The sequence below is a fragment of the Chinchilla lanigera genome, unplaced genomic scaffold, assembly GCF_000276665.1.
Source record: "Chinchilla lanigera isolate Chin_1 unplaced genomic scaffold, ChiLan1.0 scaffold00032, whole genome shotgun sequence".
Classification (NCBI taxonomy): domain Eukaryota; kingdom Metazoa; phylum Chordata; class Mammalia; order Rodentia; family Chinchillidae; genus Chinchilla; species Chinchilla lanigera.
Genome location: NW_004955433.1, coordinates 22,314,771 through 22,342,285, shown reverse-complemented (window position 1 = coordinate 22,342,285; position 27,515 = coordinate 22,314,771). Strand labels below are relative to the sequence as shown.

Here is a 27,515-nt window from a genome sequence, read left to right as displayed (position 1 = left end):
AGTACCATTTTGAACACCAGTGAGACCTGGATCAGCTGTATGACCTGGCACAAGTTTCCGAAACTTTTTATAATTCAGTTTTCTTATCTGTACAATAAAATAGCCTGTGGCATAGGGCTGTTTTGTACTTTCTCATGGAGTTACCCTTATATGTGTCATAGAATTTATGACACTTACAAATATTGACTCCTTAGAGGTTAATAATTCCTAAGTATTAATACAACTAATTCTACTTAATTCTCACCCAAATCCTATAGTTATTGTCATCTTTCTTTAGAATATGTGAGAATCCTGTATTTTAACATAGGGATACAAAGTAAAAATTCATTGAGATCCTGTAGTCTGTACCTTGGGTAATTAAATGTCATAGTCAAGGCCATAGAAAAAACTTCTGCCATGACTTGGACAACTCTCAATCACTCCAGCACATGTATATCTGGCCTTAGCTTCCATCAAAGTGACCTGAGGGTGATCACCTGTGACCAGCAACCACATCCATGGGTGTCAAAGACTACTGAGGTGTGTGTCCTCCCTTGAAAAGAATAATGTCAACAGAAGGACTGGCAAATGACTGGATAACAGGGAAAAGGGCAAAGTTTAGTGGTGCCCAGTTGTAGTAGTTTCTGGTGGCTCCTGTAACAAGTGACTCAAAACTTAGTAGCTTAAAACATTTTCCAGTTCTAGAAGTCAAAATTTCAAAGTCTGTTTCACTAGGTGAAATCAAGGTCTACAACTATACTTCCTCTGGAGGCTCCAGGGGAGAATCTGTTCTACTTTACCAGCTTTTAGAGCTTTGCTTCTACCTTCTTTGCCTCCTGGCTCCTTCCCCCATGTTCAAAGCCTGGCAGCATAATTCCTCACTGGGTCTCCACTTCACAGTCGCCTTCTGTCTCTGCAGCCCAATCTATCTGCCTTCCTCTTACAAAGACGCATTACTTTCAGGGCACACCTTGATAATGCAAAATAATTTCCTCTTTGAAGACCTTTAATTTAATCACACCTGCAAATCTCTTTTGTCATTTAAGATAACATTTATAGGGCCTAGGGATAAGGATGTGGATAACTTTGGGGGCCACTATTCAGCCTGCCACTCCAGGCAAGCATCTCTAGGTGGAAACAGAGAGCTCTGGCTCACCAGTGTGCTTGGGCTTTGGTAGTGACCTTTCCCTACTGTAGATCCACAGCTTGATTCCTGGGCTGGCCTGAGCCTCCACTTTTAACTTGGCATATGTGGGAGAGGGGCAGAACAGAGAGACCTACCCAGGTTTATGTGCCCATTGTGTTTCTAGAGCGAAGTTAATAGATAGGCATTGTGACTGTGTATTAGTCACAATATGGGCATCTGGCCCAGAGAAAAGGGCTTCCTCTGACAATATCACTTTGTCCTGAACCCCTCACTGAAGAACCATTTAGGTTGAGAAGAACCATTTAGGTTGGCTATAGACACCTTGACTTGATCACATTCGTTTGTGGAAATTCCATTGCTTTTTCCTGGCATTTGAAAAAAGACATGAGAGCCATTGGCTGTACACCCACCACTACAATCTACACCACATTTTTGGGCACAGACTCTACTCACAGGGTAGAATGAATTTATTGAGTCCTGCAGTTTCAGTCTTGACACAACAGCCTCTCCTTGCATTCTCTGGGCAATCAGGGACAAGTCTGCCTTTGTCCCTTGCTCATAGTTCTGGAGTGATACTGAGCCCAGACAGCAGCCTGCAAGAACCGTGTGGCCCCTTATAGATGTTTCAGCTATGTAGCATTGGAGGTAGCTGGTCACTGATTTCATTATGCTGAGACCACACAGAGGGCCTTAACTTGTTCACAGATAACTTCAGACAAACAACTTATGGGCAGAAAGTGCTTGCAGTTAGACATAGAAAAATGCGTCTGTTTTCATCTTTTCCACATTTTGCTGAATGGAGCCATGGGAATGGGAGGGCTAGGGCGAGTCCTTTGCCATCCACTATCCATGTTCACAAGAGGAAGGAAAAACAATGGAACATTTTCCTCTTATTTTTTTCTGTTTCCAATAGAAAATGTTTGGGAATCTGTTCTGTCAACTTGAGCTGCCATTCACTTCCTAAAGGTTGTCTTTTGAGACTTCCTCAGAAACCCCACTAGCCTCAGTTCTTATTTGCAAAGGTAAGCGGACTCTTCTTCCAGCAAGGGGCCAGGGAAGCAGGTGTTTCTCTGCAATGTGGGCTGCGCATTGGAGTAAATGCCAGAAATCTGGATCTGTCCAAGTTAAACAGGAGCACACTTGCCCTTGCTGTGTGGGGTGTGGCTGGGTAATAGGGTGCACAGGTGAAATCATGGTGCCCCTGTTTCTGCTCAGTGAGGCATCTGTCAGCTGTGAGGACTTTAGGTGAGAAGGTATTTATTCTGTTTACTGAAATTGAAAGCCTGCCACACACTGCCACAGGTTTCAGGCAAAGCTGGGCCACAGAAAGACTGAGAGATGAGATGATAGGGGCAGGTTAGGCAGGCCTTTTAAACAAACATTGGCAGCAGAGCCCAACCTGAAGGTGTACTTGGGTTGAATTATGTAACACCCACCCCTAGCACGAGTGGCTGTTTAGGACGCTCTTCCTTCCTTCTTCAAAGAGGCAGACAAGTGCTAATAGTTTCTGAAACTTGGCCATGGTCACTAAGCTAGTTATGGGTTTGCAGAATGCCCGGTTGTCATTGGCGATCTCCTCTCTCACTTGCTGTGCCACGATGCAGGTTTCTCTGCTTTTCACAGCATTATTCAGCGCTGCTCTGGCTTCCTATTAAGAGGTTTAGAGTGGGACATGTATCTTTCCACCCAGACCCAGTCAAGCCTCATGCACATGAGTGGGCCGAGCCCTGATTGGAGCAGTGACCACTCTCTTCTCACTGTTTAGGGAGTTTTCAAATCCTCTGGGAGAAGCAACCAGGAGCTGAGATTAGCGACCATAATAGGTTCAGTATGATTTACTGTGCATCAATCTGGAGACTTAATTGTACTGAAAGAAGGTTCTCCAAGGATGGTCCCTGATACAGCAGCAGCTGGGACCTCGTTAGAAATGCAAATCCTCCAGCTCTGCCCAGACCTACTGAATTAGAGACTCAGAGCCTGGGGCTCAGCAATCTATATTTTAACAAGCCCTTGAGGTGGTTCCGATTCACGCTAAACAGATTTCCTTCTGGAGCTTGTGCTCTGCCATTCCCAGCAAACTCTTTTGTCATTCTCAGCACAGGCTGGGCCTGGACAGAGAGAGGAGGCCCGGATGGTGTATCCCTCACATCTGCAGGTGTGAGAGCTCCTAAGTGGAGGCAGAAGAAGGACATTCTTCAGGGATGAGGCACACTTGTGCTGGGAGTGTTCTGCATGCGGTGAGATGAATCCTTTGTGCTTCTGGTTCTGAGCTCCTGGGTCACAGCTCCTAGATCTTAGTTCCTTGCTGCCTGTCTGGTCCCAGCCTCTTTCCCCCGCTTTCAGCCTGCTGCCTTGGGAACAGTTGTCCAGACCTCAGATGTATGTGATTCTGATCATTAGCACCTTGTACTTGGGATCCTTGCCTTGTAAATCTCTTTGTTCTCTCCAAGTTCAGGCAAAAGGAGGGGCAGGAAGCTTGGAGGAGTTCTCCTTTCAGCCTGCTGCCTGCTCTAAGTAGAACAAAGCTGGAGAGTGGGGAAGGCGCTTTGATCCCAGACAATGAGAGCTGCTGGATTAAGTGTTTGGAGGGACCAGACAGCTCTGGCACAAAACAGATCAGTTACTTCTCTTTATTCTTCTATTTCTTTTTTTTCCAGACCTAATTCATGTACTGGAAACAACCAGGAAAAAAAAAGTATAAGGTTTTGAAGGAGGTTTTTTTTTAGCTCTAAGTCTTAGCTATAACTTGAAGCATGTGTGGGTGGGTGTCCCACACAGGCTCCTGGCTCTGCCCTGGGGCCGGAGGTCGCCCTGACATGGGGTCTGACTTTCCCAAGGGACTCTGAGGCCACAGTGTGGCAGCTGGGATTGAAAAATGCTGCAGTTAGAAGGGACTGTGGGAAATTGGCTTGTGTAGTCAATCTAGCTGCAAGGCAAAGAGAAATCTGAGTTTAAAAATAAACATATTAAAATAGACATTTCTGCACAGAGCTCCTACTAAGTGCTTTACGTATCAACTCATGAAACTTTCAGTACACCCTCTAGGGTCTCCGCTTATGTGGCTCAGTGATCATTGTAATAAGACCCATGAGGTGGGGATTGTTGTAATCCCCACATTACAAATGATAGATACCAATGCACAGAGAAACTGTTAAGTCACCAGGTTACAAGCTAAGTAAGTGGCAGAAAGGATACAATTCCATTCACTCTGGTTCCAGACCCATGTTCCTCACTATAGCACTAGATCTCTGCTCATAAAGATCCTAATCCATCTGAGGGAGGGAGCGGATGGCCTAGCACAGTGGTGGTGAACCAATGGCACGCATGCTGCAGCAGACACACAGAGCCCTCTGTTGGCACGCAAGCCAAGTCATTCTGGTGAGACTGATCGCCCCAGCAATGCCCCAGCAGCCAAGCATTCAGGTTTAACTGTAGTGCTGGCACTTTGTGATAAATAAGTGGGTTTTGCATTGCAGTCTGGGTATTTATTCTCCAAAAGGCTTACCATCACTGGCCTAGGGAAAGCCCATTCTCAGTGCTTAGGACACTGTCCCTAACATTGTGCTGTTATTTATAAAGATAAACTCTGCACAGAGAGACAAAGGTTGACTGGCTGGGCACAGTGTGGTGGAACTCAGAGGAAGCAACCTGGAGCTCAGAGCTGCCAGTGACCAGGCAGAGGCAGCCTTTGCTCACAGAAGAGAGGAGGTTTGACCTCAATGTCTAGAAACACAAAGTGAGAAAAGGGAGGAAGGTCTGACAGGCCTGGACACGTAATGTGCACAGACATCAGAACTAGACTACACTGACAAAAATGAGGAGGCTTAGAGGATGCTTTGGCATCTCAGAGTTACAGCCCAGGCTTCTGTAGCCCCATTGTCCTAGAACCCGCTGGGTTTCTACTGCATCACAGTGATGAGAGTAGAAGCAGAGAGCCACAGCTCTGCAAAGGCCCCCGGCGTATGTATGAGGCTGAGTAAAGTTAGACCTGGAAAACAGAAGCCCATCATGGGGCTTTGGACCATTTTCCCACCCTTGCATTTCTTACACCTTTATAACTTCAGGCAACTTGAGTTTTTAAGAATTTTCTGAATGCGTATTGACCAGCAGAGCTCTGACCTTGCATCTTGTTTTGCTAATTAGCTTTCCACACTTCTGCCTCTCCCATCCTTGTGCCCAGGCCTTTCCTCAGCCAGAGGTCAGTTTAGGTGTCTGAGAAAGCCTCCTGTGCTTCTCTCAGGTCAGAGCAGCCCCCTCCTTCTTTTACTTCCCTGTGGCAGTGATGGCCACTGGGTGGATGGTGAGCATGGGTAGGCAAGCTCCCTGTTTAATCTGGGGTTTCCAGTGCCTGGCAAGCAACCTAGTCATGGTGATAAGCAGTACGTATTTGATGCTATAATAATGAACTACAACAAAATGAAACTATAATAATGACTGCATTAGGAACTACTTGTCTGGGCACCCAATAATGGTTGTAATTTTTTTGTTTTTGGTTGGACAGTTGTGTTCTAAAAGATGAATTCCTGGGAGGAATTATTCCTGAGAGCATATATACGCATTAACTCAGGGACAGGAAGGTCCTTGGTAGTAAGAAATCAGCAGTGGTCCATGTCAGCATGATGGATAGAGAACTGATCTCCAATAATGTCTCCGTGACAATTGAATATGGCTTGGTGTTGTGTTTTGGGGTTCAGGGCAAGCTGCCCTCAAATGTGGCACCTTTGTATTTAGAAAAACAGCAGAAGCAGGAAGGTCATTCTTAACCTTCCCCTTCTCTCCTGAAGCAGGTCATAAGACCTTTATTAGAAAGACACCCTTCCTGTAACTTGAGGAAAAGGACATCTTTATCTCTGAAGGCACTGGGACATTTAAATCTAAATCCACAGGCCCTGCTAAGTTCCCCCATGTTAGTGTTGCTAAAGCATAGCCCTTTGTTCTGTCACGTTTGCTTAAAACTTTCAACTTCTTCATCAAACTCAGCATAAAAATATATAGGTTTCACTGTTTCTCTGGGCCTTTGTGTCTAAAGGCTCCTGTGTCACTTAAAACTTACGTTAAATAATCTGTATGCTTTTTCTGGTTAATCTGTCTTTTGTTATAGGCACCTCAGCTATGAAGTTATGATGGGAAGAAGCTATTTATTCTCCTTTGTAGTACATTCTTTGGCATCTGATGAGGCAACATGCAGAATATGGTCCTAAAACAACTACAAAAGGCCTCGATTCAGCTGTGCTCTTGAATTCCAAAAGCCTGATATGCCTGTGATTTTTTTCCTTGGTGCCAAATCAGCTTTGCTTATCGACTGCTATTTTAATGAAACCTCCTGGTACCAGCTCAGGAAGGATATTTTTATTAGATACGACTGGGCGGATTCTCATGTTGAAAGCATTTGGTGTAAAACATGAACGCATCCAGTCCTCAGATATCCTTCCAAATATTTCCTTTGAAATCGGAAAATTACCAAGGAACTTGTGATAAGAAGATGAAAAAAGGAATTTAAAAAAACAAGGATGACGTGCTTTTCTTTCCCTCACCATCCTGCATGGGTGGGACTTTTGGCATATGGAAATCAGAAGAACTGAATGAGATGGGAGAGACCTGGAGTGGGGCAATCCGGCCCTGGGTGAGGCCAGGAGGGGCCAGGAAGGTGCTCGATGCTTATTATACCTTCTAGGGTCCCACACAATCACCTGTGAACCTTAAAGTTTCCACATGCATCTGGCTTCTCTGAATTCACACCACCACTGACGTCAGTGGGATCTCTCCTCAGTCAGACAGGTTGCTGCCAATATCCAACAGGACTGCATGATCTAACAGAGGAGGCACAGGGCTCAGATGAAGAGGGATTTAAGTCCTCCACAGGTGACCTTATTTCCTAAACAGAACTACTTTACAGTTGAATGTCAGAGGACATCAAACACAGACAATAATAGCAAGACATCTAAGTCCAGAATTCCTGCTGCTTAACCAAAGTGCCCAAGATGGCTCCTAATTTTTACTAAATCCCATTGTAAGCCTTTCCACCATCATCTCAGTTTCATTCTCTCCATTTCACAGATGAGAAGATGATGCTCAGAGGAATTTGCAGCCTATGAGAGGACCTCAGGTATGTTGAAGGGAAGAAATAACAGCATGTTTCAGAGAAGAAAAAAAGGCAACTTCTATACTCCTATTAGATTCACCAGCTGGACATAGGGGGAATTAATTTCATTCCCACCTACAGGAAAATCAAAGTGACTTTTTTTGCCTTGACTTGGAAGTAAGACTTTTTCATGTCCTTAGGATAACCCTGGATATTGGTATAGGAGCTAAGGTGTGTTTTGGAAATGAAACCTACTTAGGACTAACAGCGGTTCCCTGAAACCTATGGGCACCTACCTGTGCGTCAAGCTCCCAGACATGGCTGGTCATGCCCTGGCCCCTACTTAATTCTCTGGGACCACATCTTCCTCCTGCTTCTGTGGCTGTAAATGTCTTCCTCTGAACCATGCCTCTTGGCCCAACTCTTTTAAAGACATGGGAAATATTGGAAATTCTTACATTCTGAACTCTCACAGTGCCCTTTTGGCCAGGTACTCTCTGAGTTCAGTGTCCTTTTATGAATTCTACCCAAGATCCATTTTTTAAAAGGACCTGACTCATTACTTGGTTCTGTTGTCTCTTTGGTTTGCTCTCAGCTTTTTTCTGGGACCTCAGCTTTGGTAGTCCTTACCTTTCCTGACTCTATTTTAAAACTCTGACTTCTGTGGTCAGGACACATCTATCTGTGGACTGGTGCAAGCTAGGAGGGTACTCCCAACTTAGGAACCCTCATTATTTTCCTCTCCTGACAGGGTTATTCAGATGCTGACCTTAGGTCAAGATACCAGAAAGTCTCTCTTTTACTTGGTAACGTGAATAGTGAGAAATCTGTTTAATCTTTCATGCCAACTTCAATTCTTCAGCCATGTGGATGGGTAGAGTTGCAGCTAGTTCTAGGACACAGCTTTGGGAAGTCCAAAGGATTTCCCCAGATTTTTTTGCGGGGGGAGATTTTCAAGAGATTTGGTCTCATGACATCACAAAAGAATTATTTTTAGGAGCAAATGCATGCAAAAGTCTGCTGGGATTGTAAAGATTTTTTTCTACTCAAACACAAATACATTTTTTGTTCTGACTCTCATAAAAACCAACAACAAAACCCAGAAGGTGGATATTTTTAACCCCATTTTACAGATGAAAAAATTGGTACAATATTAAGGTTTTTTAAGGTGTTTCCTTCTTTCATTTAGCAAAATCGCTGGCAGATTAATTATTTAAATCTGGGTACGTACAACTCCAGGCCCATATTCTTTCAACTAATTTAAAGTGAAATTGGGCCTTCAGATTAAAATACCACTCTAATTGTGTAACTGACATAGGTTTTATAATGTTGTCTTTATGTCACTGTTATAGATTAATTCCAGTCTCCTGAGTGGTATTGTAATTTGTACAAGGTAACTACAATTTCCACCTATTTAGTCTGAATTTTGACCCTGAGGTTTTAACATGCAAGAGTGATGAGACAAATAACTAATCGGTATATCAAGACTCTGCAAACCTGGAATGAACCAGGCACCAACATAAGGCTCTACAAGAACTTCATCTCCTGGAAATATATGTTCTGGGACCTCAGTTAAACATTGCTAGATTCCAGATCTTATTAGGAATCTGCTTGCAATTATGCACTGTCCCAATTTTATCTTCAGAATGGAATTAATTAGCCCAAAAACATTTGCATGTGTAATTTGTTTTTTTTTCTTCAGATACACTGTGATAACAAGCTATTCTTTTACATCATTAAGATAGAAACATATTATATTTTCATGCAAAGCAGAATCTGTTATTTTTGAAGTGTCTATTCCTCTTGTCTTAAATATATGCAAAAAGTAAATGTGTGTCAGACAGCAGGTCTTTGGAAGTCAAACTTTCAGCTCATGTTTCTGTGGATGGTTTCATCTGTAATGCATGGAAGTTGTTCTAGACCAAAGAATTCACAGGAGTTACAATTTCATTAACGCACTCACAGGAGGCTAGTTCCTATTTGAAATGGTGCTGGGCGTACAAATGGAAGGAGAAAAGGCTGGAAATTGTAACTGGCATTGGCATTTATGGTGCCATTTAAAACCAAAATTTTATAGATGATTTCTGTCTTTCGACCTTGGAGGCTCAGTAACTCATAACCATTTTTGAAAATGTATCCACCTTGATTAACCTCATTGTCTATAAAGTTATAGCCCATGAAACTGCCTCTTCTGACACTTTTTATTAGAGGAGATTATCATGAAAATATATTTTAAAGATGTTATTGATTTTAAAATGACAAAGAGGGGAAATATATCTAATTACCAAATATATATTCCCACTGTTTGATAATTGTAAGGAAATAGGATTTTATTGATTATTCTGCAGAAACTGGGTGGGTTTCTGACCTGAATTTACAAAGACTCACACCACTGACTTTTATTTTAAACGTCAGAAACAGGTCAAGTAGGTATTTTATATGTAGACATTTTTCAACTGATCAAATATCTTTATTAGATAGCTTTGACTCGACTCTACTTGCAATTTACTATTATGCTGAAGAATCTCAAAACTTCTCATGTTAGGAATTGCTTGAGGCTCAAAGAATAGCTTGTGTTGGAATTCTGTCTCTTTAAATCCCTGGTGAAGTTACTGAGAAGAACTTACTGATGTTCTCTGAGCCTCAGTTTTCTCTCTATAAAGTAGAGCTAGTAATGCAAAGCTCTTAGGGAAATGAGACAACATATACAGGTCCCTGTAGGATGATCATATGCAAAGAGCCTCGATAGTGGTGATTTTGGTTTTAACTTGGAGAGAATGATCATCAGGTTATATGATAGCTGTCTGTATATTTAAGAAATTATACATGTAAGTATAGTTAGGTCTTATCTGTTATCTTTAGGACAGACTTGGGACAGATTGGCACAAGTCACAGGGAAGTTTTAACTGTAACTACCTGATGCTATGGGCACTACAATGCCTATCATTAGACAGAGATCATCAGGCGGGGCTGGGCAAGCCCAGTAGTGGGTGTTGTGGTGTTCAGCATTAGTTGGAAATTTGGACCAAATTACCCATTAACCCCTTCTGTGTCAGCTTTTCTGAAATTCTCCAAGTCCTCAGACTTTCTATGTAAAGATCTCATCTCAAATTAGACCCAGGGCAGATGTTTCTGTCCTCTGATGTCTATAGAATAGACCTCCATGGATGGTTTGCTCTTCTGCTATCTTATTTGCATCTAATACATATCTGCCTCATTTGATCTATCTTTGGTATTCCAGCTCTGACTGATACCCACAGATCTCCCAGGTCAAGCACGCTCTACTCACAGTCCTTTCTGGCCATCCCAGCTTCCCTCCAACATGGACTCCCATCCTCTACCCGAAACATTGCCTTCCCTCTCATCTTCAGGCTTCCAGCTCCCTTCATGACCAGCTCCCTTCATGACCACAGATATCTGTTTTTGATGATCTTTTGTTCACTGAAGTTTATTTCACCTCTAGGAAAAGCTAACCTGAAGAAAACCTGAACTCCATTTTTTGAGCTAATTCTCAGTTATTTTATTATTTTAATTTTATATAAGACAGAGTATCACTATGTTGTCCCAGCTGACCTTGAACTTACTGTATAACTCAGGCTGGCTTTGAACACATGAACCTCAGCCTCCTGAGTCCAGGAATTACAGGTGTGTACCACCATGTTTAGCTTCAGAATTATTTCTTGATCTGCTGGATTCATTTAAGATGAGGTGCATGGGAAAGAGAGTGGGCTTTGCTTATAGACCCTGATTCAAATCTTACCTCTATTATTTATTACTGTGGAATGTTGGGTAAATCTCATCACATTTCTGGATTTGTCCTCATGTTACAAAACTACCTATTTCTCAAAGTGTGCCTGGGTTGGAAAAACTTACGTAAACTTTAACTTTGTGTAAATCTTGTGACATATATAGAAGTTCACTAAATGGCTGCTTCTAACACTCTCACCTTTGCTTGCCTTCCTCAACATCACCATTCTAAATGGTTCAGTCTCCAAAATCATTTTTTACCTCTCCATGTTTCTTTCAGAAGCTTTTTGAAAAATTCATGTGACCTGTGACATGAACAACTTATATCGAATTGTACTGTTTGCTGGAAACTTTCCCTGGTAAAGGCAGTACTGTTCTGCTTAAACTGACTAGTCTTCTGGTCTTATTTCTACAGAAGAAAAAAGGCAACCCACTGTGGTGTGAGCACAGTGAAGTATCCATTTCTCAAATGTCTTCCTTGCACATATGTCCTGGCTACCTGCAATTTGCTGCAGGCAGCATAACTGGCTTCCAAGAAGGTGGCTGAGTCCCTTTTTGGGTGCAAATGCACGAAGGGCCCACCTAATTCTTCCTCTGCTTGGTTGATATTCTGAATGAGAGAAGCAGTAACATGGTACAAAAAAGTGAGAATGAGGCCTTACTATCCCAGCCATGTGTTGCTATGCTCTTGGTGTGGTTTGTTCCTCAAGGGTGCATGTGATAGAAGTTTGGTCCCCCATGTAGTGGTATGAAGAACTCGTGGAAATTTTAAGAAAAGATGGTGACTAGTGGAAGATGGTCAGATTACTGGAGGCAGTGCACTCAGAAGAGATTAATGCTGCTTACTTGGAATGAGTTAGCTCTCGTGAGACTGAGTAGATATATAAGAGTAATCCTGGCCTCTTAGTCCTTCTCTTGCATTCTATATTGCTGTGTGATGTCATCTACAAGCACTGCCACCACTGGTTCTGAACCTCCACAACCAGGGCTCAATAAATCCTTTACTGTATACATTATTCAGCTTCAGGTATTTTGTTAGAATAACAGAAACCAGAATAAAACATGTTGTCTGAGAAAGTTACAGTTTTCTTACAACAAGAGTTAGCAAGCTACAGTATTTCCATTAAGACTCTGATAGTAAATATTTTAGGTTTTACTGGCCATGTGATCTTAGTTGTAGCTATTCAACTTTGCCTCCATATCTTGAAAGCAGCTGTAAGTGATAAGTAAATGAATGAATGTGTTTGTGTTCCAAGAAAACTTTACTTACAAAAAACAGAAGTCAAATACAATTAGGGCAATAGGCAGTAGTTCACTAACCTACAGCTGACATTCCTCAAGCCTCAATTTATTTATCTTTGATATGGACAGAATAAAGTTTCATGAAGATTAAATACAGTAATGCAAGAGAGATATCAAGGCACAGAGTTGGACCTCTATAAGCTTGCCCAAATTACGTTCTTTCTCCTTTTTCCTGCAAAGTGTTTCTGCACAGTGAAGAATTAAGAAAAATGTACACAAAGTCCCACTAAGCCCTGTGATTTTATGAAATTACCCTTTGAAAAAGAGCAAGCAAGAAAAAGCATGCCAGAGAGAAATTGTATGCATGTTCTTTTTCTCTGCTAAGTCTGACCACAAAAAGCATTAAATCAATCAGACAACAAAGCAGAATATAAAAAATTGGGTTGGTTTGGTCCCAACTATGCAGGAAGCCTGTGCTATTTGGGATCAGAAGCAGGAAAAAAAAAATAAAGGAAATATTTTCTACACATTACGAGTATTGGCTATCTTGTGACTCCCACATAATTCATCACAGGAAAACTTTGAGTGCAATAAACATTTCCCCTCGTTTCATGGCTGCTCTGATCAAGAACAAAGCCATTAACATAAATGCAGATAAATACAAGGCAAATAATGATACTTCCAATTGCTTCTCTATCAACCAGCTTAGCTCATCAATCTTGCCTGACTGGTTAAAAAGGAACCAAGAGAATTTATAACCAGGGAAGATTTCTTTCTAGAGCATTTATACTTTGCAGAGGAGGTGAAGAAGGAATTTTTCGCTAAGTCTAAGGAAACCACGTATATGTACTTCATCTTTAAGCTTCCTATCTTGGGCTTTGCCATAACACCCTACCTTTCTGGGGTGGTATCCCCTCCAATATGGCATTTCTTCAGGTAAAGTGTATGACTGTTCACAGAGCCTGCTTTGTAGCCATTAGAAGAAGGTGTGTCTCAGGGAGCTATTGGCATGCCCATCCTGATGCTGGTATGAATGGAGGCCGAGATTCCTGTGTCCTTGGTCTTGGTGTAAGTCCCTCATCACAGTTCAGCTCCCCAGTTCCTCAACTTTCAGCTCTGCATGCTTCTTTTAGACCCATTTCCTTGATGTCCTTTTATTGTCCACTTTTAAATAGCAGTATTGTGGGACTCAGTGGTCTCTTGGTCATCCCCAGGAGAAAATGGCAAGAGGATTTCAAAAATAAAGACGAGAGACAATAGCCAGGGTCAGGTGGTGTTACCTCTTACCTGATGGGCAAGAGGACTGACTTCAACAGTAGGGGCATTTATTTATTCTCTTGCAAAGTTAGTATCAGGAGAGGTGAAGTTGCCTAGCAACTAATTACTCTAATTGTCCAGGCTGGATACTTTTTTCAATACTGAGGTAGCTTGACTTCCTGAGGCACTCTGGCTCTCTCCTGGCCTCACACACATGACCAATATCCAGCTCTAGCAGCTCCCAACACAGTATCTCCAATCTTTTTCCTCAACCTCCTCCTCTTACTTTATTAATACTCCTCAGTCACCTCCTTACCTGTCATGGTAATAATCACTACTTCCATTCCAGTGTCTCTGAAACCGTCATCTCCAGTCCAAGCTTCTGCAGAGTACAGAGTCTTATGTTTAACTTTTAGTTTCTATCAATTCCTGAATGGCCATCAGATGTGTCAAGTTGAACACAGGCCACAGTTTATAACTCTGTCTGACTCTTATTGTGTCATTATTGGTAGCAGCTTTATTACCCACCCAGTAAACCAAATCAGAAACCGGGCAGAGCTTGATGGTTCCCTTTCTTTTAGCAGTGTCTCATCAGGAGGAAGGACGTATAGTTAAGAACTTCCTAGAAATCCCTCAAAAGCATTTCTCATAGTGTACTTCATTACACTCCCAGGGCAGGGATGGATTGTCTCTGACCACAGAAATAGTCTTTGTGAAATACTCCTCTCCTCTATATTCTTCCTTCCTCTCTCTCTTCCATAGTTAATGATTTTGAGTTTTCTATATTTTATGATTGTATAAAATAAGTAAGATTTCAAATGATGCATGTGTCTATAGTATGCCAGAGCCACTATAGAGACCAGGTAGGAACTAGAAGCAGAGATTCCTAGCTGACAAGCTGATACATACAGTGCTCTGGTTTGAATATGGATGTCCTCTCTGAAACTCATGTTGAAATTTGATTGCCACTGCCGCAGCGTCGGAAGGTGGCACCTGCTGAGATGTGTTTGAGCAAGGAGGGCAGAGCCCTCATGAATGGATTAATGCCTTTCTCCAGTGAGTTTTGCTCTTGTGGGGCTGAATTAGTTATCACAAACGTGGGTGAGTACAGAGCAAGGTTGCCGTTCATGTTCTTGCTCTTCTGTAGCCTCCCACTTGCCTTACTCCTTTCTCCCATGAGCTGATGCAGAAGGAAGCTCTTACAAGATGTGGCTACATGACCTTGAACATCTCAGCTCCTAGAACTCTGAGCCCAGTGAAATTCTTTTCTTCATAAATTATCCAGTGTCAGGTATTCTACTGAGCTGCAGAAAATAGACTAAGGTGACCCTCCCCTCCAATGAAGAGATGGTTGGCTACATGGTTTAACATTCTCAGACTAACTCTTCTATTTTTTCGGTGACAATATTATTTTCCCTTGTCATCATCAGGGAAATACCCTTCCAATTTGTTATCCTTGATCATCTCTTAGTAAAGATGTGTCAACTCCAGGATTTGAATCTACAGCTTCAAAACCCTATTCTGATTCTCATTGCTCAGCTTTCTGAAGTGAAAGGCAACAGGACTATTTTGCTAGACATGTGGGGAAGAAACATGACAAAATTGAACACCAGCAGAATATGTTTCCCTAGAATGTGAGCCCAAGGGCAAACAGATATTTTATTATCCATTTCATTCACTGGTATATCCTTAGAATCTACAATACCCTATCTCAAAGTAGTCACTTAATAGAAGTTTATTGACTAAATGAATTAAACCACAAAAATCATGCAATCATGGCCTCAGAAGCTATGTTACCCTAGAGAGGGCTTTGTCCTGTGATCTTGCCAATGTCTTTGAACATGTCTTTCCTCCTTGAATTTGACTGGTGAGTAGGCAGGACTTCTTTATTCCTGGAGATAAGAACAGCAGATGTCACCAATGAGTGTTTATTGAATGAATTCTAGGCTACTGTACCCCTTACATCATAGGAGCAGTGTGTCAGGGTTTCCATGTTCCTGGCCATAGATTATTTTTCCTTTCCAGGACTCTCATTCTGCCAGGAACAATGACTCGATCTCAGCCTTAAGACCTCAATCTCTCCATTATGGAATTCAGGGCCCAGGAAAAGCCCAACAGAGAAATGACACATTTACCTTCTCTTCTTGCTACCTATGCCTTCCATCTTATTTTCCATCTGTTCTATGAATTATTTATCTTTCAGTTGCAGAATAGCAATAAAGATAGTCAAAGAAAAAAGCAACATTTAAATTCCTCCACCTCTGTCTTTGTTTGGCTTAGAAAATATCTCACCTTGCATATCTCTGTGTTTCTTGGTGTCAATGTCAAAAGTACAGAGTGGTAGAAGGAATAAGACTTCCATGACTAAGGAAAGCAAGCATTTATCCTCATTTTGTCTCTTATAACACATGTAAGTTTTTAAAGACCACTTACTTTACCTGAACCTGTGTTTCTTTATTGGTTCAGTAGAGCTAATGAGCCCTCCTATGTAACAATTTGCTGACTTTTCCATAAGATGTTCTGTTTTTAGTAAAGTCTGACATGAAATGGGTGTTGTCTATATATTATTTTCCTTTCTCTGGATTTCCACACCTTTTTGACCCACGTCTACACCAATACAAATGCACTTCCTTGTTAAGAAACTGGTCACTTGAAGGAAACTCAAACCGCTTCTCAGGGTGGTGGCATAGGTTTGATGATTGCCCCGCATGTCTGAGTGGCCCAGTCAGGTTGTGAGGTGCTCTGGCTTTTGGCTGGTGACATTTGGATCTGTTTCCCTGAATGTCAATCTGCTCACTGCTCCTGGGCTCACATTTGCCAACGATTGCTGTCTCGGGCTGATCGGCTTGCTGTAGCACGTGCCTGCAGAATTTCCCCTGACAGTCTGGAAAGATTGAATTGACCTAACATCATCTGTCTGGCTGGATGTTCATTTTTCTTCTTCTGCTTGTCTTGCTCCTATCCATAGCTTAAGATGTGTCTTGAGGCATTTTGCCCTGGTGTGATCTCTCTACTTTCTTTGCCTTCTCAAGGTACTTCCACAGGTCAGTCTTGACCTTAACTTCAGACTCCAGTCAGAGGGGTACATGTACTCATTCATTCTATCTATGCATCCTGGGGATTTAGCTCAGTGGCGGAGTGCCTGCCTGGCAAGCCTGAGGTTGTGAGTTCGATTCCTGGTACCAGTAAAAAAACAAGTAAACAAACAAAAAAAACTTCCATCTATGCATTCTTTTCTTGTTTTCTCTCTCTTTTTTCCACCTTCACAAACAATTGTTGAGGATCTACTGTGTACCTCATTCTTGGAGATTTCTGGGCACACTTGTCCAGAATCAGGCTTGCCTGACTTACCCAGAAACAGTGTGTTCAGAGATTTCTAGTGCGGTCATTACTTGCCCAGCATATCCTAGCTTCTGTGAGGTAGGAGGTTGTTTAATGCCCTTGTATTTGTCCAGCCTGTTTCCAGATTTATAATAAACCCTGTATCCTCTTCTCTCCCATGTGAGTTAGATGCGTTCTGGCTGCTGTGTCTTATGCTGCTTCTGCGGTCAGACATCAGCCCATGCTTTGCCAGCTGGTGACCAAGCCTTCTGTTCTTAGCTCTTTAAATCACAGCTGCTTTTTGGCCAAGCTTGGAGGGCCTAGCCATTCAGGACTGCTTCGAGAGTTGTCCTTCAACTTCCTCTGCACTCAGGGCTTCTTCAGTGAGCTCAACATGCTTTTCCAGGCAGATTTAATACTACTGTCTCCCAGTTGTGCCTTTATCATGTGTCTGAAGGCCTTCCATCTACCTCAGAAGCACTTCCCTTCCAGCCTGGCTCTGCCATAAAGAAATAGCTTCTGTCTTCCCTCCTGGCTGGTAATGGTGATGCTCTGTACAACATATTACTGGGGGCTTTTCAGCACTTTTCCCATGAGGCATAAGAACCTTTTTGCTACAGGACACCTGGAAGCCTCCCTGGGCATCTTAGGATTCCAGAGATGCTTATGCAAATGAGATTCCTGGTGCCCTGTACTTCTCCGTACTACTGGGGAGCTTTTCTTCTCAGTAATCAACATCTCATCTTAATTGCTTTTGTTTATGGTTCAATAAGTGCATCGTTTTGGCAACACCAGCTCACAGCAATATCTTAAATTACCCAAGGCTCCCCACTTTCATTTATGAACTCTGGCTCGTGTCTGATGAGCAGTTAGATTTTTAACCATTTGTTTCCTCTGCCTGACAGGGAATGAGGCACATAAAGCTGATGGTAACAGTAAAGTAGGGGGAACACCGGAGACGAGGGAACCATAAAAGTAGTGTACAGTGTTTGAGGCCAATATAAAAGCAATGAGTTTTTAATATATGGCGTCTGTAATACATTCATATTCCTAATAAAGTCAATTATTGTTGAATCCGCTATTTCTCAATTTTCCACCTCAGCTCAGATAAAAACAAGTCGGAGGCAATTCAAAAGAAAAAAAAATTATATGACAGTAATTGCAAATGCAACAGCTGTCAAAAAAATGGTCTAATAAGTGCCTGTTTAACACATCTACCCTCCCAGGAAGTGGGGGGAAATGTTGGGAACAGAGTTTATCATGAATATAATCTGAGAGAAAGCTGTGAATCTTTGCCCTTGATCTGAACAATTATTGTGCTCTGCTATTTTTTTTTAAAATTTCAATTGCCATTCTACAGGCAGCAATGAGCTAAATGGAAGGTCACTGGGGGATATGTGCATGTCAATAAAGTTTCTATTATTAATCCCCTGTGTGAATCTACCCACGTGACTTACCTTCTCTGTGCCTGTTTCCTTGTTTTTTTAATAAGGGAGTTGTTCTCCAATTGACTTCATCAGAAAAATTTGTCCTCTTAAATTCATTTTTAATTGATAAAAAATTTGCCAATTCAAAAATTCAAGGTATCTTTTTAATGCTGCTTTTTACAGGAGAATATTAGTTAGTTATGGGTGCATAACAATATCACACACTTAGTGACTGTAAACAGCACACCTTTACTATTTGGATTTCTGTGGGCCAGAAGTCTGTGCACAGATTAGCTGAGACCTGTATTTCAGGGTTACATAGAGGGCTACCAATAAGATGTTGGATGAGGCTATGGTCTTGTCTGAGGCTCAAAAAGGAAAAGGTTTTCCTCCAAGTTTCCATGTTCCTGTGGTTCTTGGTAGAATTCAGTTCTTATTGGAATTCAGACTATCGGACTGAGGTTCTGGTTGGCTAAGTGTAGGAGGTCACCTTCTGCTCTGCGGCAGCTACTGGGTAGTGACTGGCCTCAGCTCCTTGCATGTGTGCCTCCCTGGCTTGACCACTGGCTTCACAGAGGGACATGGTCAGGATGGGAGAGTCTAGCAAAAGGGTGTGACGGTGTCCTGCAACACAATCACGGAAGAGCTATCTAGTGGCCTTTGCTGGATTCTGTTGTTTCGAAGCACAGGTCTTACCGATACCCCAAAACCAAAAGAGGAGATTACTCATGACAGATACCAGAAGGTGGGAACTGTGGAGGCTGCCTTAAAGTCTGCTCTCTACAAAGAGTAACACATGTTTCTTTTTCCTTTAGCAAAAGATAGAGAACACTGTCAAATGCAAGGTAAAATTCCCTCTCTCCTTCCACTCATTTTGGCCATTTCTATTTTAAGTTTTTAGTTAGTTATTTCAGTCTCCTAGGGCTGTTGTAAAAAATTTCCACAGGCTGGCTGTATGAAACACAGAATATTTTTCTTTGTTTTATGCTTCTGGAGGCTAGAAGTAGCAGAGCCACACTCCCTCTAAGGCTGCAGGGAATAATTCACCCTTGCCTCTCCCTAGCTTCAGGTGGCTCCCAGCAATCCCTTACCTTTGGTCTGAAGTTATTATTTCAGTCTCTGCTGCAGTTGTCATATGGGTTTTTTCCATGTTTGTCTCTCTGCGTCTCTTCCGCTCCTTATAAGGATACCAGTCATCAGATTTAGGACCTACCTTATCCAGTATGACCTCATTTTAAATAACTACATCTGCAAAGACTATTTCTAAGTAAGGTTACAGCCTGAGGTTCTGGGTAGACATGACATTTTTTTGTGCAACATTTTTCTTCCCACATTGTCCCATTTTTGTGGGACATTGTTATGTTTTCCTCTGGCATTTGCCACCCTAACTCTAAATCAAATATGCAAACCACCCTTGCTAGCTTCCCTCTTTGAGAGATGAGCGCTATCAGAGGTAGTGAGGGTGGAAGTTTAGACTCACTTTCTTTTCAGGAGTCATGGAACATGGTACTTATTCCGTCTCTGCTTCAAATTCTTCATTGGTCAAATGATCACAATAATAATAGTTGTGCTTAAATTCTGGAGTTTTTAGACGATTAAGTGAGGTGATATATTCTTAGGACAATGCCTGGTATACAGTAAGCACTCAACAGTGGTGACTTCCTGCTGAGTTCCAATTCAGTTCTCTCTCCACCACCTGTTTTCTCATGCTAATGAATATTGGGTTTAGTGCTTGTTTTATTTTTGAAAATTGCCTTCAAATTTGTTATTAATACTCATAGTCATAACCAATTATGAGCACACTACAAAATGGATACCTGTCATAGCATATCAAACATTAATTAATGTAGTTTATATAATTAAATAATAAATTTAAATTGATTAGAATTATGATTTAAATTATATGAATGTTCACAAAATCTTTTATTGCTTAATCCATTTCTTTTACACAGTATCTGGTCACTTCCATTTTAGATGAATGAATGAACAGTTCTCTTATCTCTTTCTTTCCTATCTCTCTTTTTTTCAGCTATGTAATTGTTTTTCCTTCCTGATTTTTGTTTTTCTTTTGATATTTAATTGTGATTTAGTCATTTATATTTTGTGAGGAGGCTAATCTTAAAAAATAAACACTGTACAGTAAATGAGTTATTGTTATTTATCTGCTTTAACATTGTAACGCCAAGAGTAACGACAGCTCATAATTATGCTTAAGTCTAAAGTAGTTGCTATTCTAAATGCGTAGCCTATATTAACTTATTTAATCTCTGCAAGAGTCCTGTATGGTAGGTGACATTCCACAGAGGAGAGAACTGAGGCATAAAGAGGTGAAGCAATTTGTCCGAGGTCACAGAGCTCATAAGGAGCAGAAGCAGAGTTTGAATGCAATCTTTGACTTCAAAGATCTTGTCCGAGCCACTCAGCTTTGTGGATTTTTGGTGTCCACATTATTCACAACAGAGTCTTGCGGTCTGCCTGGATTCACACTGAAGAAAATGCACAGCTGTGTCTCTGAACTCATACAGGAAGAACATTAACACAAAGCCAAAACCCTCTTTCTTTACTTATATCCGAATAATTTTTTGCAAATATGCTGCATTTTACTTTGTCATAATCAGCATAGATGTCATGCTTTTCCAAGCTGTTTCTTTATTTCCTCTTACTGATAAAGAAAAAAAATCTATGCCTTCATCTTAACATTAAGAAGTTGTATCTTCTTCACCGTACAAATTAAATGACAAAGTCTGCTTTCTTCTTGAAGAGGTTATTTCTGGCATCTCTTGACTTCCTTTCCCCATTTGGACTGATTGAATTTTTGGTGCACACTTGTCATCCTGAGATTTATTTGATTCCCCTTCTGGGTTTAGTTTCCACTTTTTCTTGGATTTCCTAAACTCCTTTTCTATTTTTCTTGGATTTCTTTTTCATTTGGCTGAAGTGTATTCTCAATTTTATTGTTGTTTTGCAGAAAATATTCTTTGCAGCAACATTAATATACTTATATGGGTGTTGGAAAAGTATATAATTGAAATATATTTTCCCTCACAGGGTGAGAACTGATGTGAATCTGATTACTGTCCCATTGAAGATAAATCCTTTTTTTCTCTGTAAGCTTTCAGGATGTTCTCTTCATCTGTGCTATTTTATACTCTCACTGACGTGTTAGTGAGAGTTTTCTGGTTGTGCCTTCTCTGCCACTGTAAAGCAAGTCTATCATTCCCAAGACACCAATTCTTCGTTTATTTCCATAATTATTTCTTTGGGAGGCTTTACTTTTAGAATATAAATCCTGGGTTCTACTGAGAATTAGGATGGGGTCCAGGAATTTAAATATTTCCCAGGATATCTGAATGGATTTATTAGTCAACGGTGTCTAAGAACACTAGACAAGATGGCTTTAGGGCTCATTTTCCCACATCAGCACTTTTATACTGTAGAGGGGCCCAAGTGGCCTTTTGTGATGTTATCACATGGTCCTGTGCTTGTGTAACTTTCAATGTCTTGACCAGCAGTGTAGGGGCAGAGATGAGAAGTAATGCCACCTATGTCAAGCTCCCAGTATTCTCTTGAAAGTCACGTGCAGTTCTATTTGTAAAAAGTTTTCTAGGATGTCTAGCTGTCAGAAGTTAATCTGTCAAGGTGCTATAGCCTCTGATGAGGCTCAGTGAGTTTCAGCAGACTGCTTCTCTCAGTGACAGTAGAGGAAAAATGTTTGTCCTTGGGTCCCATTTCTGCTGAATCTTTCCTTTGTATTGTTTGCCTGTTGGTCCCTGAAGGTAGATATCTGTTCAAGATAGAGCCATCTGTTTTAATTTCTTCCCTTACCTTCTCCTCTTCCTATTCCATTTGCTGACTTAAGTATCAAGTCAGACCTGTGTTCCTAGTCTCTAACCAGCAGTGTCTCCTCCAACCACTCCATAAATCATTATTATTAATAACAAGGATAATAATGATAATACTAAATAGCACTCAGGTAAAATCTTCCATTACAAAATGCTTTCAGAAATAGTACCTCTGGGCTCCTGGTTTCTATAAGAAACACAAAAACTGATTTAAAAAGATGACTATTCTTATCCAAAATGTGTTTGCTTTTCTGGGTTGAGTTCATTTGTTTGATTGAAAATTTCATAGTGAAATGTTTGAAAGTATGTGGGTTGAGAGATCTGGCTTATTTCAGAAAAGTAGGGTCATGTAGACCTAGTAGATTTAATGCCTAATGTAGAATAATCACGACACATTTCTTGAAACACTCCCGAGACATCATGAGGCAGAATACTGCAGCAGTTTCTGGGTCTTGATCCTGCTCTGTTTCTGCAAAGAGGTGGTGGCTTTGGGGTTCATAGTTAATATCTCAGTGCACCTATTTCCTTATCTGCTAAGTGGGGCTTTAGATTCTCTCTCATAAGATTGCTGTTCCCAGTCCCTATCTAGCATACAGGATTAGCATTCCAAAACGGAAGGCGTGATTTCTGCCATTGGTATTATTGAAATTTCATTAATATTGTGTAATAATTATAGTTGTCCCTTGGTCTTAGTGGGACACCAGGGATCTAGAACCCCATACATACTCACATCTGTAGATGCTCAAGTCACTTATTTATTGTTCTTCTGTTCTCTTTAGAAAAAGAAATATAAAATGGCATACTATTTGCATATAACCTATTTATAACCTCCCATTTACTTTATCATGTCTAGATTGCTTATAATATCTAAAGAATTGTAAATCCCATGTATTTGGGAAAAACTACATAAATATATATAGTTGAATAATGACTAGAAAAAAGTCTGCATATGATCAAGAGACACAGTTATACCTCAAATATTTTAAATTTGCAATTTGTTGAATCCTCAGAGGTAGAACTGATTGATAGAGAGGATCAACTGTATATAAACTAAGGAATTATCTCACATGATTAAGAGAAATGCTGTGTGCCAAGATCTAGTATTAGCAAGCTGGAGTCCCAACAGAACTGGTGATTAGGTCTGAGAACCAAGAATGACTTACGATGACATACAATCTCGTCTCAGGGCTGGAGAAGACCGATATTCCAGCTCAGGAAGTCAGGCAGATGCCTCATCTTGTTTAGAATTTTAGTACTACTCAGGTCTTCAGTTGCTTGGATGAGGTCCACCCTGATTAAGGAAGGTAATCACCTCCCTATGTAAGAATACTTCTTCACAAAGAAAAATCAAATTGAGTGCCACATGTTTGTTACCAGTGCAAGTGCACCCAGATAATACATACATAACTGGATGGATTTTCTGACAGTGAACACACCCAGGTAACAATAATTGGGAATGAGCACATCAGAACTCATCCTTGAGGTAATGGAATCTTACAATGTCCACTTTTGCTTGGCAGGTTTATAGAGGGTTTCTTTCATTCAGCATTACATTTACACAACTCCCACATGCTAATGCATTCTTTTGGAGAGCTCTTCTTCACATAGTTATATAACAATCTGTTGTGTCATGAACACTGGCTAATTTGCAGATGCCCATTGTGAAGAATACTGCTGAGTGTTCCAGAATATTCCTTAGGTGAACATAGGGGATAACGTTACTGTCTCTAAGAATTTAGCAAACCATCTGGTTTTTATCACCCTCTTCTTCCTTCCTTATCCAATTGATCTCCAAGGCCCATCTACTCACCTCCTCAGTATCTGATGTCTGGCCCTGTAATCCATTGGCTGAGATATTGCAGTAACTATCTTCCTTCCTCATATATCTTGTCTCTCCCAGTTGAACCTCAGTACTAGTAGAGTTGTCCCTTTAGCACTTGCATGATCAACAATACTAACTGAAAGCAAACTTTTTATGAATCAGCTTTCTGTTAATTCTAATAATACCTAGGATAACCAATTTTTAAAAAGGAAATGTTTAGTAGCTCACAGTTATTGAGTGTTCAGTTCATGGTTGGTTGGTTTCATTGCTTTTAGGTCTGTGAGGAAGCATTACACAACAGGATTATGTTGTGGAACAAAGCTGTTCATCTCCTGGACAAAAGTGAGAAAGTGAAAAAGGAAGGAGGTGGGACCCAATATCATCTTTAAGGTCAGTGCTTCCATTAGGTACCACCTCAGAAACATTCCACAACTTCCCAGTAGTACTACTGTGACTGGTAATCATGTTATGTTAACTAGACTATATTAAGAAACACCTAAAATATTAGTAAAGCACAGTTCTAGATGTGTCTGGGAAGATGATTGGCATGTATGCCAGCAAACTGAGGGGAGAAGACCCACCCTGGTTATAGATATCACAACTAACCGGCTTATAGCCTGGATGCAGTAGAAAAAGAAAGAAGAAGGAAGTTCACTCATTTTTGAGAAGCTCCAGTCTTCTTGAGTGGGTTGACCCTTTGCTTCCATTGCCTTTGGATCTAAGTCTCCAGTTTCTTCAGCCTTCCAAAGTAGATTTGGACCAGAAACTCTCCAGAGAGCTTCCAGGCTTTCTATCCTGGACTGGTACTGTATCTTTGATGCCTTTAGTTCTGTAGTTTTCATCTTTTGGGGCTCAGAGACTTCTGGCACCTCCAGCTCTCTAGCATGCAAAGAGCCACTGGGACTCTTTTGTTCCAGATCCTGTAAGTCTACCAAATAAACCCACTTGCAAAATTACACATACATTTTCTATCGATTCTGTTCCTCTAGAAAACCCTAACTAGTGTGGCTACCCTGAGAACCAAGTTTCTAGCACATGAGCCTTTGGGTGATGTTCAAGATTCCAACTATAGCACAAATAGAACACAACCTAGAGGTCTTTATACAATCAGCATCACCTTGAGCAAGTGCCTGCTGATAATTTCCACTTCACCATTGACTTTATCTCTGAATACTCATGCCTTTGTTGACAAGCCCCTTTGCAGTTTGGGTGATTTCTAAGTCTGCTATGCCTATCTTCCATATCTTCTAATACTGAATTTCTCCTCATGGTTGATGACCAGTCCAGGGCCATCAAGTTCCAATCCTTTTTGTTCCAGGTCCCATGAAGCTTAGTCCAACAGCCTGAGCTCAACTGTCCATATCTTTCTTCAGTGCTGGGTTTGTGCACTGGGCTTACAGCTTTCACCACTGCACAGTCCCTCTCGTGTCTTGTTCTGATAATAATGCTGTCCCCATAGCCCTCTGATAAGTTGTGTTCATCCTTGTCAAAGAAGAACGCACCCTGGAGCAGTCTCTTGTCAAACAAGTTCTTTGTGATTGGTATAATTGGATCCAATTTCTTGTTTATGCCAATTAGTTGAGAAGTGCTGTTGCATAATAAACTAAAAGCAACTTTTATTCACATAATTATACCCATCCTCCAGGCAGTTGAATGAGTAAAATTTCTTTTTGTTTCCAGTAGAAGCCATTTTGTTTCCAACACATCTCTAGAGCATCACTTGGTTTCTGACAGGTGCCCTGGCTTGGGATTCAGTTCCTGATGCAGGGAGTTTTCTGAAATGACTGGATCAATGCAAAACCAGAGACTGGCACTCCAAGTCAGTCTAATGGGATTGGCAATCTCTCTTCTGAGAATAATTACTGCTTCTTCTCTTGGGACTCCACAAACCTGAATCAGTGCTGCCTCCTACTTGATGTAGATCAGTGCTGTCTTTATAAGGTAGTGTCTCTCATTAGCCTCCCCTGTCCTCCAGGTATACCGCATGGCTTCTTACCTCTCTGCACATACCTGATATGTAGTGGGCCTTCAAGAAATGCTCACTGGCTCAATGAATCCATGCTTTATCTATGCATGGGCAACTAGGATTTATTTTTCTCATTTATAACTTGAAGGAGAGAGTTGATTCTATTATAAACAGATATTATGAATGTCTAATGCATGTCCACAGTCCTAAAGTCATTCTTACTGACAGTGCTTTCAGCTGATGTGGGTCAATGCCTCACCCTTGCTTTGTGTTCGTTTTCAAGTATGAGTTATGACTGTTTCCTTACCGTCAGAAGTTATGGAGAAGCTCTATATTTCTTGTACACTCTTATCCCCTTTCCTTTTGTATATAGATCAATTCTAAATTTGAATTCTTCAACAACATGTTCTCAAATTAACCAACCAACCGACTGATCTACCAACCAACTATCCTCCTAATGCTTGTGGGTAACTGAGTTCCATGGATTACCAAGACATGAGGAACAGTTTAATTCATGAGCCAATGGCAACATTAGTGGGAATTTAATCCATAACCTCTCACAGTAAGATGATATTAAACCATCTTAACAGCAAATATTCACTTAGCACCTGAGCTAGGCAATGAGACAAAAATGGGGAAGAAGAATCCATTTTTTTACTCTCATGGTACTTATATGCCTCTTGGGGAAACCAGACTAAACATGAAAAAAGCAAGTAAACAAACAAATGACTTAAAATGATTCCAAAATTTGACAATAATAAGACTATATATCATTGATTTCTAAGACACATTTCCTTTCACCTTTTAATATTGTTGAAATTGTGATGTCTTAAAATGGGAACGTGTGTTTAATATATTGTTTTTCCCCCTGAGAAGTTATTAAATTGATGCTTTGGCTTCCGATCAATGATGTCTCAGAATGGAGGAAATATGGTAATAATAAAAGCTCACATTTATTGAACACTAACTATAAGTCAGGCTCTCCATAGTTCTCTCTCTGGCATTGTCTCTTTTATTCTGGATAATAGCCCTAAGAATCATATAGAAGCGTGTCTGCTTTATAGGTGAGGGAAATGCTTGTTGAGATGAAGTACCTGCTTTAATGCTGAACACCTGCAGATGCTATTTTTGAAGGCAAACCTGTCTGGTCTATCAGTGACTGTTACCCCGCTTCCCCTGTTGTGGTGCCCTCTAGGGGTGACTGGTGCAAAAAGAGCCCTGCGGTTAGGATTTTCCAGGTGGTCCTAGGGACAGCCTCTCAGTTTTCATACAACTAGCAGGTAGACTCCGAGAACTTATGGACTGTGTGTGATCTGAATAGAAACACAGAGTAAAGAGGACACTCACAGAGACTGCCTCCTCCAGTAAATGTTGAACCAAGAACTGGAGAGCCCATGTTGGGCAGCCATCTTGGGAGCCCTTAACATGCTTTGATGAGTACAGAGAAGAGAAGTCAAAGCAGTTCTCACTCTCTCCTGTGCTACCTGGGGATAGTTTGAGAAGCAAGTCCTGGTAATGAAGAGAGAAGACCCTGGATCTTAGTATGGGAGGACAGAACTTGTGAGCACAAAGGTGGAGATATCCTCTAATTCAGGCCAACTTCAGCTAGGTTAAGTGACTTTCTCTGAACCCCTGAGGAGAGCTGGAGAATCAGAAGTAAGTCCCTGACCTTCAGGTCTCCAC

At 41.1% G+C, this 27,515-nt stretch overlaps 1 long non-coding RNA gene across 2 annotated transcripts in view; it reads left to right on the top strand.

Moving 5' to 3' along the window:
• LOC106148926 overlaps positions 1-27,515 on the top strand; it is an 84,510-nt gene that overhangs the window by 46,913 nt on the left and 10,082 nt on the right. For both annotated transcript variants that reach the window (XR_001234699.1, XR_001234698.1), the window contains 2 exons: positions 7,184-7,232; positions 24,142-24,256. This is a non-coding gene — a long non-coding RNA (uncharacterized LOC106148926). The remainder of the gene's footprint in view (positions 1-7,183; positions 7,233-24,141; positions 24,257-27,515) is intronic.